The sequence below is a fragment of the Gavia stellata genome, chromosome 14 (assembly GCF_030936135.1).
Source record: "Gavia stellata isolate bGavSte3 chromosome 14, bGavSte3.hap2, whole genome shotgun sequence".
NCBI lineage: Eukaryota > Metazoa > Chordata > Aves > Gaviiformes > Gaviidae > Gavia > Gavia stellata.
In genome coordinates this window covers 2630531-2644239 of record NC_082607.1, presented here as the reverse complement: position 1 = coordinate 2644239, position 13709 = coordinate 2630531, and positions in this window count along the sequence as shown.

Sequence of the window (13709 nt, the reverse complement as noted above, 5' to 3'; positions counted from 1 at the left end):
CGATGACAATATTAGGAACACATCTGGAGGATAAAAACTGACACAAAACTTTCATGTTGTGCTAAACGACAAGAAAAACGTACTTATTGCTAAACGACTTATTTTCAGTGCCGAGCGTTTTGCGGATCCTCTTGCTGCTGTTGACGTGGTGTTGTGCAGTACCTAGCACAAAGGATGACCCCCCTGCGCAAGTCCTCGAGATGCTTCTGCAACACAGATGAACCTTACTGTGCGTCACAAAAGGGATCGGTGCTAATAGGAGCGATTTTTGGTGCCTGGCATGGTTTGGATAAATGCGCAGAGGCATGAGAACTAGTTTGCACTGTGCACGACCTCGGGGTTCAGATTTTGTGATGTTACTGCTACCCATCCACCAGCCATAACTAAAGCTTTCTTTGCTGAGCCCCAGCAGCGGGACGGGAATTTCTGTTTTCCATTAAAAAAAGGAGAAGTAAGTTGCTAGTCCACTGGTTTCAAATGACTTTGGGTTTTATAAACCAGAAGCCAAAAAAAAAAAAAAGACTGACACTTACTTATGTTAAAATCTCCTGAGTTTGGGGCTATTTTCATTATTTCCTGAGGCTTGAGTCATGATTCCTGAAATCCTGGCTTATGCAACAGATGTCAATAAAATAATCATGCTCAAGTAAACTAACGTTTGGTCTTACTACAGCAAACTTGGACTTGCATATCACTTCTGAAAGAACTGTAAATCTTCCACAAACCCGACAAAGATAGATCAGTCAAAGAAGAGGAGATGGAGCTTGGTCAGGTAGGAGATGGTCTTCCAGGATCTTGAGGAAGGAAGGGGCATCCTTTCCAGTACGATTGGCAACTCCAAAATATCATGCCTTGATTTTTTATCTTTTCTACCTTCCTCCCACGCTGTCGCAGGAGGGGTTACCCTGCCTCTCGCTCCGGTGTCGGGGCACCCGGGCTTTGCGTTCCTGGGCTCCTTGGCCTCCTGAGCCCATCCGCGCCATGCCCGAAGGCTTCAATTTCTCGTGCACCGTAATCAACCTTCTCCCTCACCTGTTGGGAAAACCCCCAGCAGGGTGATTTCTAACCCCGGGTGACAAGGATTGAGGCGTTCACAGTCCTAATCAAAATTAGTCGGCCAGAGATATTGTACGGTCACCAGGGCTGAGAACAACTGGCTTTCAAAAATTTACAGTTGTTCTTATGTCCCCACTCCTGAAGCGTCTCCTCTGCAGTGGTTACAGGCTCCGCACTTGCGACGGCTGCCTGGCGCTCTGCGTTTTAACTCCCTGCTTGAATCTGCCTAGAGTTTTGGCAGACTTCAAACAGTGGAGGTGATATTTTCTGTGCCAGCTGTGCGTTAAGCTTTTTTTTTAAAGTTTCTGCTAAAACGAATAAGGTGGTTTTTTTTTTTTTTTTTAAAAAGATTGTGGGAAAGTATGTTATTTTACCAACTTCAAAATTTTAATGATTTTTCTGAGCAGCTCCAGTTCCTCCAGGCTTCTGAGTAGGTAGTTAGTTACCTTGGAGCTTTTTTTTCTGTTCTGTCAAAAAATCCTCCTGTGGCCTAGTTTATACGCATGTTAAAAATCTGTTTGCACTTGCTGAGTCCATCTGCACTGAGGCTGATCCGTCTCCTCGCAGTTCCATGCTGACCGTAGTGCAGATGCGGCACCCATACAGAGCGACTCTTCTTGCGCCGTCCATCGGCAGTGCCGCAGGAGGTGAGGAAGGGAGACCTTCCCCCTCGGCTCTCAGGTCACCCCTTGCTGGTTCAGGGACAGTTTGACACCCACTGACCTGAGTATTATTTTCTGTGTGCTGAATGTTTGTGCAAACACTGACAAATTGTATGTTTTCCCTGTCCATAGTGATGGGTGATGTACAAAAGCTTTCTACTGCCACAGGTTACATTGCAAGCTAGGGCACAGGAGGTGGCACAAGAAGTCTGGAGGTCCCAGTTTTGCTGATGAAGTGAAGGAAGGCTGTGTGGTCCTGCAGGCTAAACACTTTCAAGTCTTGACTCGTCAGTTGTTTGGGAAATTGCATACAGGAGATAGCAAAAGAAGGCAAAGCTTGTAAAGTTAACCACTGAAAAGTAAGAAAATGCTAATACAGCTATATTTATATATATATTTAAACATATGCATACTACGTATTGGCTTTTGTTATGGGGTGTGCACTAAAATGTGTTCAAATAACCCCTCCTCCTTCTTCAGCGAGTGCGGTCTTCTCACCCTCATGATCTGTTATTTCCTGACCACCATCCAAACTTCAGGCTTTTCCTTACGGATTTTCCTCTGACGCTCTCATTGTGGCTTTTTACAATTAACTAGTCTTTGCTGCTTGTGTGAACAGTAGTAGAAAAGTACCCCACTACTGCAGAAGGAATGGGAAGATAGGACAAGGGGAAATGGCGCCAAGTTGCATCAGGGGAAGTTCAGGCTGGATATTAGGAAAAATTTCTTTACTGGGAGAGCGACGAAGCATTGGAAGAGGCTGCCCAGGGAGGTGGTGGAGTCACCATCACTGGAGGCGTTCAAGGAACGTGTGGACGTGGCACTGCAGGACATGGTTTACTGGGCATGGGGGGGTTGGGGTGATGGTTGGACTTGGTGATCTTACAGGTCTTTTCCAACCTTAATGATTCTGTGATTCTGTCTCCATTTTACACATTAGCAATCAGGCACTGAGATTAAAGGTATTTCCAAAGCACCGATAAATTGGCTGAGATACTCCAGGTTTGCTTTTTCACAGGCGTTTAACCCTAATAACTCTTTGGTGAACGGGTGCTGCTGCCGGGACAGTTCCTTTCAAGCGGCTCATTGCATATCTGGAGCGCAGCAGCTGCCACGCTGGGCAACAGGGTGCCGTGCTTTGCCGAAGTACCGGCTTTCGTCCCCAAAGCAGCATGGGTGTATGATGACCACCGAAGCCTCATCAGCTCAGACACAGCACCATGCTGATACAGCGATGCTGGCTTGGGGACCCAAATGGACTTGTTCAGCGCTAGCGATGGGATTTGCACTTCAGCACATAGACATAGTCTTAAATGGCGACACAATTTTTTATCTTTCTGGCTTCTTTCAGCTCATTCGCTGCGTATCCACCAGCTACAGACAGCAGCAAAATAAAAATCCTGATTTATTTCCATGCGCAGTCATTCCTATCAACTTATGAGACTGGGTTTTGCTGGCCAAAAAAAAAGCTGCCTGTAAGTAATTAACAACTACATCATAGCGAAGACAGGCAAGGGCCAAATTAATGTTGCAGAGGGACCTTAAATTCCAGCATTTCCTAACCATTGAGTGCTTCGGTATGCGGTATTAGCAGTTTTTTAGCCTAGTTTTTAATACAACCGTGTATCAATGTGAAATGCAAGGCTGTGTTTTCGACGTTATGCCACGCGGTCTGAAAGGCAGCTCATGCTCCCACTTTGACTGATCAGCCTTGCAGCAGCGGGCGATGGCCGGGGAGCCTCGCGCGCGCCGTGCTGCTTGATGGATGCCTGCGTCCGAAGGCGCAAGGATAGGGAAAGCATGGGAAGACAGGGAAACTGCGGAAGGGATTCATGTACCACAGTGGGAAACTGGTTCAAATCCAAATTAACTGGGAGGCGGCGAGGGGGTCCAGAGTGGAGCAGCATTGCCAACGGGAGCTGAGCTTACTGCTGGTGGACCAAAATCAGGCTGGTTTAAGGATGGCTTAAAAAAGCCATAGGCATCCTTACAAGCCTATATTTTCTGGGGTTTGCGCTCTTTTTGTTCTCTTCATTTGAGGTCTTCTTTTTTTGCAATCAAGTTGCTTAATGTTTTCCTTTCAAAAAATCCCCTAACCTCAGAAATAAAATATCAATACAGAGAAAAGTAAAAACTAAATTTATTCCTGTTCAACTTCAAATAGAAACTCTTAAGTGTCTTTACCCGAAGTGGCCTAATTATGAAAATATTTTGGAATTTTTAGGGAGCTGTTTTTGTTCCTCTGGAATGAAAACATGTTTCATTGGAAAATCCATTTTTTTCCATGAGGAAGAAAAGAGCTTAGTAAGAAAATTTTAAACTAATTCGAATACTTTGTTGAATATCTTCAGAAAACTCTTCCAATAAACTAATGAAGTACTCTCTCTGCTTCCTAACCAGGGGGTTATTCTCACATCTAACTAACAGAAAAATGACACTCTGCTTATCCTTGGGGGAGACCCTCTGTCATCATCGCCGCCTCGCTGTGCCTCAGAATTCGGGGATTTGCTGCTATTCTGAATGGCCGCAAAGCCACCCAAAACTCATCATCAGACTTAACTGGAAGTCTAAATAAGAGCAAAATTATGCCCAAAGATTCAGTTCTAGATTTGATAACATAAGGGGCCACTAATATTTTCTCTAAATACTTCAGTGTGTCTGGATCACACGGCTTAGGGTTCAGCTGCTTAATTTAGTATAATTTTTTTTCTGGGCACTTGATTAAAACTTAGGAAATAAATGCATTTTTTATTTTTATTTTATCTCTGAAATATGATTATAAATGACCTTTGATAAAAAGTTAACAGAGAATATGTCAGGAAGCAGCTCAGAAGGAAAAGATTAAAAGCAGACAGTCTAGAGAGGTGTTTAATTTCAATTTTCTTTGTGGTATAAGAAATCTGTAGATTTTAAAGCCATCATGCCATAGTTACTTTTATCAGTAGGGCTCTTTTGTTTTGTTCTGCCACCTAATTCTTTTGATGACAATGAGTCCACAGTTTTCCAATGACTGATTTCGATTTGCATGTTATTGTCAGCCTTTTATATTTTATCATATCTCCACTTTGGTTTTTATGCAGAGCCTCACATCAGAAGGCAAGGGCAGCCTGAGCTAAACAGCTGGCTGGATTTGCATGAAAATGGACTGCCCTTTTTCATTTGTTTGTTCTTTGGAAATTACAGTAGGTGAGTATCTGACTCAAATTTCCCAAACAAATAAAGATAAAACTTCACAGATATTAAACTGTGGAGCATTAAACTGTATCATTTTACATATAAAAAGAAAAGGATTAAATAGAATTAGTCTGTTGAGCTGACTGAGGAGAAACAATGTGAGTGATGGTCTGAAAACTAAAGATACAAAAGAACTGTGGTATCTTCAAGAGATTTTTCTCTCCAAATATTTTCCTTTCCCATGTTTAAAGGATAAACACTAATATAAATATTTCCCTTATGAATTTAAAATATTTTTGCTAAGGAAAAGAAAACCACGATCTTTTTTTAACTCATTATATATTTGATGGTATTCATGTATATTATGTACATATTTTATATACATAGTAGTTTACAGAAGCCCATTAGCAGTGGATATTCTTCACAGCTCAGACTGGTGATGTAAACCAGCCAAAGTGTAAATGTGACCAGGGGCAGATGACATTAAGAAGCCTGCATTGTTTCCAAGAGGCCAGATCTGTAGAGTGAAGTAACAGCTTTTCTTAGACTGGCTGATATAGATGGAAAAAAAGAACAAGCTTTGGGGCACACAAGAGCTTGATAGTTGACAGATACGAGCTTTATAGATTTGAACAGTAAGGTATCAAAATAACACATGGCACGACTTGGAGTTGTCAACAGACTTATAAATTATTTAGAGCATGCGTGCCCTTGTGTGCCTGCAAGCTTGTCCATCTCTTCCCTCTTAGGCTGCTTGAGCTTAGAAAAGACATAACCACCCCCTGCAAACCTTAGCTCTCTTCTGCCTTTAGACCATCTCAGAAAGAAGAACACGACTGTAACTTTTGGTTTAAACAACGATTTGGAAGGAGTGAATTTTATGATGTCTAGCTGTAGTATGGGATTTAACTACTTTATGCATAGAGACTCTTCTGCTTTCAACTTTCAGTAGGAGCTTGGATTAACAGGAATGCTATACAGTTTCTAGAGTTAAACATCTGGGGCAAAGAGTCATCAACTTTCAGTTTCCTGGAAAAGTGGTAACTGCTGGTCTCGCATGAGTTCATTTTTTTCTCTGATATTGCTGGAATTGGGTATGTGGAGTCACAGCCACGTGGTGCTGGGAGAGTGGCAGTGTCCCCAGGGAGTAGCCCAGAACCAGTTAACAGTCAGGACCCCAGGCAAAATTTATAAAGCAAAATATATTCTTGCCTTTATTTTATTTTTATTTTATTATTCCGACTTCTTCCATAATCTTTCCTGAGTACACGTGGAAAGTCTGGAAAACGCTTTAAACCCTTTTTCTTTTCAATGTGGCAAAATCACGCATAGCTTTCATTACACCTATGTGTTGAAACTTATTTGCGAAAAGTGCTCTAAATAATTCACAAGCCTGGTGACATCTCTAGGCTTTGCTTTGTGGTGGTGTGAAACCTCGCTGCTGAAATCCGCAAAGCCTGTACCTGTCAGCCAGCAGGTGTTGGCGCGGTTGGTGTAAAGCCCCATAAGGTCAGTGGAAAAGACAGTACGCGTGGATTCTCGCTGTTTTGAGCGTTGGGTCTTTCATACGGCTGTAGGTGACGCAGATCTGCCACGGGCTAAGTGTATTAGTGGTGCTTTAATAGATAAAACAGACTTGCTGTCGCAGGGCAGCATTGCTGTAGTTCAAGAGACAGCAGCAGAAGACAACAGCTAGTCCCAGGGAAGTGCAGAAGGTCCTAAATCTACCTCCTGCAAAGCTGAAATGATTGTTTTGTGAATGCTGGGACTCAGCAGGTGACAGAATTACAAAGAGTTAAGAGGACACCTAGTCCTGAAAGACTAAGGATCTCCAGGAGCGTGGTCCATCAGATGGGGCAGGAGCCTTTCTGGAAGGCAACAGGCTGCTGCTGGGAACCTGACCATCTTGGGACAACTGAGGACACGCTGAGGTTTGGGAAGTTGTTAACGGATTGGTGGATTCGGCTTGGCTTGTCTATGGTCCTTTTGGTTTTTTTAAGCTATTTTAAAAACTCTGTTGTTTAACAAATAATGTTTTGTTTTAGGAAATCCACACAGGGAATTGTTCCCACTTTGCTCAGCTCCCGGTGGATCTGAAGGCACTGTTGTGAGATTGCACTTGCTAAGAACTCACCAGGAATATTTCTAATCTCTAATTCAAGCCTCTGTCTGAAGGTAAGGAAATTGCGTGGTTTCGTTTTGAAAGCAGCGATGGCTTCTGGTCTAGGAGAGGAGAAAGAATGCTCTTGGATAAAACGGGTGAACCATTCTTTTGAGCAAAGAGTATCAGGGGCAAGTGTTTGCTGTCATTTGCACTTCACAAGTGTTGTATGGAGTGTCATACAGCCGCGTGCATGTTTGTACCCATGCACAGAGCTCCCCACAATACCTGCTAAACTCCTTCAGAAAGCGCCACTATAAAGTCCTGCCTGTCAAAGTTACTGAACCTGCAGAAACGTGTTGTACGCAAAGCAGAGGCTATGCAGAAACTTATTACAATTCAGTATTTATAGAGGCATTGTGGAAGTACAAATAATTTTTGGATTATTATTTATTTCCTGTTGATTTTATTTTGTTACGTCATATTTCTGGACTTCTTCCTAAAAATGTTGCATTTGCAAATTCTTTACTAAATATCGCACATAGATATCAAAAGTTGCGTTGGCATTTTTGAAAGTTTTGCAAGGTTTTGCTGTTGTTACATTTGCAGAAACCATAGCCCTCGCATAGCTGTGAATGACTTCAATCGCAGGCATCCAGCCTGACAACTACTCAAATCACTTAGATGTTACAATACATAAAAATAATGCAGAAAACAAGACATTTTGGCTTTGGAACCTGACCTGGAAGTGGATTGCTGGAGGAAATGGAGTATTTGACTTGTTTTCATTTTAATGAAAAGGAAGAAACTGTCTCAGTTTTGGCTAAGTTTAGCACTTTGATTTTTTTTTGTTGGGTTTTAATCTGGATTCACAAGAGATTTCCTTCAGTGCTTGACTCTGTTTGAATGAGCTCTTCCTGCTATTGCTGTTTTAATCAAACTGGGCTGGCATACCCACGCACAAATCAGCAACACGGGGAGAAAGAGCTACTGCGTCGAAAGCCAGCTCACAATATCTAACTATGATTTTTCTCTGGACAACTTCATTTTTGTGAACTGTTTGTGGATATATGTTATGGCTCCAGTCTGATAAAGAGGAATGGTCTGTAAGTGTAAAGGCTTACATCTTCATCTGGTATCAAACGGTTGCTTGAACTACGTGAATTTACACTTGGTGAAGGTCAGGTGCAATACGCGGGTCTGCATTTTGCAGAAAATATTGTTCAGATTCTATTTTAAAACCCCATTTTTACATTGACTTTGCAATGTAACTTCTTGCATAAACCCGTGGCTATAAATAATGGTGAAGTACTACTGCCATCCTTATGAAGTCTGGTGTAATTTGGTGAATCAGCACTTTTTTCAGTACAAAACAAGGTAGAACTCCTTGTCCTGCCACCAAACCAGCCCTGGTGAGGCCCATGTGCCCCCGGCAGTGTCTGCAGCAGCTGCTCTCATTGCAGGAGATCGATGGGGTTTGGCTCAAGTCCCCATTCCTGTAGGACAGCCTCGATTCAAGTACCCTTTTGCCCTTTTTCTTGATGTGTTCTTGGTGCGACTAATTGTCTCCTGTGGCTCTGTTGACCTAAGGGTAGTGTTAGGAATCCTCTGAGCTTGTCACCTTTGGATTATCCATCTTTTTCCCAAACAGCCAGAATCCGGCTGTTCGTTGGGCTGACAGCGTCTCCAGCATCACCCGCGCAGCAGGTAGACTTTGTGGATGGGAGATTGCGCATCCCTCCTCCTGGGCACGAAAGGGAATAGCTGAAGTGTAGATTAATTTGGATTCCTCTTAAAAAAAAGGTCTATCATCAGAGTTCGTTATGGCGTGGTCACTTCCAGTTTCCAACCGTCTTACGGGTGCACAAATGCAGGTCGCGCAAGCTAGTTTTTCTCAGAGTTTTCCCAAAATAATGGGAAAACAAGGGTCTCCATAATCCTGGGCCTCTAAGCCGTTGTATTAATTGCATTTGCTTGTGAAACAGTGTTTTGGTTTAAAAGCCTTTCATAATACTGAAAGGACACTGAGAATGTCTTCGTGTGTTTCTTATATTTCAACCAAGAAAAAACAAATGTGGCTTTTTTATGTCGATATTTTATGTCTCCGTAGGTTTTGTGTTAAACTCCTGTACAGAGTTACTGTGTGTTATTGATAACGTGGAACTGGACTTAGTGGATTTTAATGTCTTTTTTCATGTTTATATGGAACATTTTGAAGCAGCAATTAAAATAATTAAGGAGGGTGAAGAAATCTTTAGCATGCAACAAAGATTTCTGCAAAATGTTAATTTCTGTCAAATAAGTGAATATATGCACAGATGCCTCCTGACAGAGGCTGTGATTTCTGAGTGCTTTGCATGCCAAATAACTTGTTTACCCCCTCAATGTTTGCCAAGTTTACTGTCAATTTACAAATAATTTCCATTTTGCTGTTTATTCTGCTGCCTTTTGATGGATATGTCTTCCAGACTTTTATCTTGCATGTAGACAAACTAATTAATATTTTCCCTTCAGGCAAATATTTTTTTCTTAGATCTAAATGTGGGTTAGATTCTTCTTCGTTTCCATATGCTTTGTTCTGTCAATCATTTCTCTTCTATGTTACTAAAAATGTACCTTTTTGGATGTCATTTCTCATGTTTTACAGATTTATTTCACCTACATCTATATGGGAATGTGTGTATGTAGAGAGACGTTTGTTATATGTGTGTTCATATGTGTTTAAGCAGAGAGATTGAAAATACTGACTTCATGTTAAGATTTGGTTTTTAAGACGGAATGAAAATACATTTTGTCTTGCCTGTTGCTGCTATTTCCCAGGCTTGACCTCATTGTTTGTGGTTACTGCTGCCCATATGGCATAGGCAACACTGAGTACACCTCTTCTGCAGTGTCAGCCCTGATTCCTGCACGTCTTTTTGACCTAGTCCAGCCCTACTAGCCAGATAGAAAATATTCGGTATATCCCATTTCCATCCCCCTACTATTATTCCAGCACCGAACGCAGTGGTATGTCTCTTTGGAGATGAGCAGGCTGATGCAGAAGTGGTCCTGAGCCGTCGTGACCCTGCGGGAAGGATGCTTCCTCCTGGTCTGGTCTGGCCAAGCTCTGCCGACCTCAGTGCCAAAAACTCCTCCAAATGCATCAGTGCAGCCCCAGCCCCAGGGATGCCCCTCCCTCAATGCCTTTTGTCGACACCTAGGTACGATTGAAGAGCTCTGATAGCTAAATATTGTCGCATTCAAAGAACAAGGTTTCCACATAGTCTCTGCAGCTTCCACGAAGCTTTGAGGAGGTATTGGAAGACACAATGTGGGATAAAAAAAAAATTCTTATCAGAAGCCTGCATGTTAACCACGTTCTGCTGAGAAAAACACAGGTGGTAACCGAGACCGCAGATATTGCGAACAGATTCTTGCAACTTACCAGTCATAAAAATATCTCTGCAAAAAATACTCCCAACGAGTCTGTTTACAGAATGCTTGGTATTTCCTATATCTGGAAATATTCTCGTTGTAGCTCCATATGTCGCAGCTAGTCTGACAAGCTTTCTTTTGAACTGTTTGCAGGTTGCAGTCTGTCTGGAGGGCTGGGTGCTGATGCCTTCAGGTTTTTAGGCCCCGCATTATGGGCATGATTATCTTGTTCACTTTGCAGGCATAGAAAAATGGAGCTGGGATTTAGCAGGATTTGAAGAAACTTCCTAATTATGCCAAGTAGAGAGCTGCCTGAGTAAAATCCCAGCCAGAACCCCAGGTTTTTTATTACTGGTTCTGTTTTAAGTGTGTATCTATAATTTTCTGTGTTTCTGCTTTTGTTTATATTATCGTAGTCAGCGGGACTGAGAGATTAAAAACCGAAATATGTTATCTTCGCACATCCTCAAAACCTGTCGAGAAAGGAGGAGAAATTAAACAAGGACAAAAACTCGCAGTGAAGTGAAGCTGTTTCCTTTGAGCTGCCTTATTAACCAGTCAAGTACTTGACTGCCACTGTCAGCTAGATTTCTTTAGAGGAAGAGTGGCATTTTGAAAAATACAAATTCACCGCCTGCACAAGTTAATGAGGCCCTTCAGCAATGTTCATTGATAGTGTAAATTCATCATAATACAGTGCTACAAACCATAAATGGGATATGCATACAGGAAATCATCCACTATTAGAAATTTGCCAGACACGAAAAGAAAAAGAAGCCATTGATAAGCAGAAAACTCATCTCAACTGCTCCGTGCTGAGGGGTGTGCAGCACATTAGTAATGCCAGATAGTGCCACGATGAGAACTTATTAAGGTGAATTGAGGTAGCTCATCAAGTATATTTTGCTCCCCTTTGTTCATGTTTTATGGGCTCTCTCAGCTGCCTCCCTTACATTTACCAGTGTCGGGTTAGATAAAGCTTGCTGTGTAAGGACTACCATCAACAGAAAGGGGTGAAGGTCTCCAAATACGATCCTTTTCTGCGCACGCACAAATGTGCTTATGCGTTTAATTGATTTTCAGTTGCGTTTACCTTATAGACACCGAATTATCTTAAGGGCTCTATAGTACACCAGGAGTGGACAGTAATAAAAATTGGCAACACCCCAGAAAAAAATATATCGAGGTGACTTCCTGATCTTTTAAATAATTATCGAGCAGTGCTATTTTGCTATCGATATCCATCAGTAGATCTCTCTGCAGTGCAATACATTCGGTACTCCTATTCTTGGTGACTAGTATCAGTTTAAAAATCTCCGGGACCATTAGGCCAATACTTTAGCATGATTTGTCTGTTGGCCAGTTTCCATCATCCTGCTTCAGGGAATGAATAGAAAAATGAACACCTTGCATCGTGGTCATAAAATGGTCAGCTTCTTGAAGAGAAAAGGTGTACAAACTTGTTAAAGTCTTGAAGACTACGGCCCCTGACATGCAGAATACCACCGAATTACGTGAACTAGCTCTAGGAAGTAAAGCAGACCAGTGTGAAAAGGCTTTGAAACATTTGCATTCATCTCCCGTGGCCTTGATTGAAAATATATGGAGATCTGAGGAAAGACTACATTGGGTTAGTCTCTGAGAAGTGTCCGGAAAAAGAGAATCATCTACCCCAACTCCCTACTCTCCTGACCATCCACTGTTGAATGAATCTGCTTGTTGCAGAGCCACACATGGCTGGAGACCAACAATGGACCATCGACAGAAGAACGTGAGAAGATGTAAATTCTGGTATCCCTCTTCCCGCAGTGTCTTTCGTTTCACACGTGAAGACAAGGTCAAGGGCATGAACTCTGGTCTTCACTCCCAGGGGCTCTGCTTTCAGGCACCACCTGTAGCCTTCCCACAGGGGTTAGTTCAGATCGCATTCGAATCCATGGAAACCCCAAAGCCCGAGTCCCCTTCTTCAGTGTCACCCATTTCACTCAGCTGACATGTGTTTGTGTCATCAGCTGCACAAGGCATTGGGCAGAGTAGCAGAAGTCTAAGCAAACATGTCTTCTGTTTGTAACCAGGAACGATGATGTTGACTGGAAGATAAGTAGGAATAACTGCAAATGTTGATGCTTTCTGTTCCCTCTGCCTTTCAAACCACTCGGGTAGCTCCTCTGCGCCGCTCCTCTCCTGGAGACAAAATCCTATGGGCAGTTTTTGTGAGTCCCTCCAGTGTCGTCTTTTTGTGCCTCTTATATCTTCCCCACTTTGCAAACTATTTCAAGACTGACAGGCCAGAGAGATGCTCCTTGTCCTCTCCGACCTCCCGTGTTCCTCCTCCCCTCTCCTCTGCTCCAACAACTCCTCTATTCTTTCCCTCTTGCCCCATCTGACTCTCCCCTGGCCCTGGTCGCCCCACTCTTCTGAACCAGTTTTCCTCTCAACTCCTGCCAAAGTCCGTACAATGATCTCCAAAGGGATCTCGGAGCTTGGCTTCTGAAAGGGTGGTTTTCAAATAAATCTGGAGTGCGTGTTGTTTAATGCACTGTGGACTGTAAGAGATGAAACAGAGTTAGATGCTTTTGTTCCTTTTGCCCGCTACTCAAATCCCCAGCTGATAATTATGAACAATAGATGAAAATGTGTTTGGTATATATCATAAGAAGAAATCTTATGGAAACATTAGGCAGCCTATTATTGTAAGGCTCTTGTAAATACTGTTTTGTAAGAACCTATCTAAGATGATGTAAAACTTAATATTCCTATTAACAAGATGTACTATACTCTTTCCAATTCATATCAGTGAAAATGCATTTTAAATTACAAAGTACTCATTTTATCTGAGCCAATGTTCTGATTCATATGCCTCCTCTTTAATCCTATTTTCATTCAAAGTTTCAGAATTCACATCTTCTTTTTCTTATTTTCTGTAATATTTTCTGTGTTTTCAAAATGTAATCAAAGCTTGTTAGCTTCTAGCCAACCATGTTTGGTTGAATGGGAATATTAATAATACCAGCTATTGATGTCTTTATGTTAAAACTTGATTTATTGAGCAAGTGGCACATAATCTGTGGGGAAAATACCTAGAGATAACACCTTGAGATGATTAATTGTGTTTACAGTGCATTCCTGTAATAATTGTTTACAAGGAAATTTATGCATGAGTTGCTGCCCCAGTTCAAAAGAATAACTCATCAGATTGTCAAGCTCTCTGCTCTTGAGTATTCTAGCTAATTGCTATCTTTGCTAGTTGAGCATCATAAATCCTTCTTCCACAGAGCTGAGACCAGGATTTTTGGATC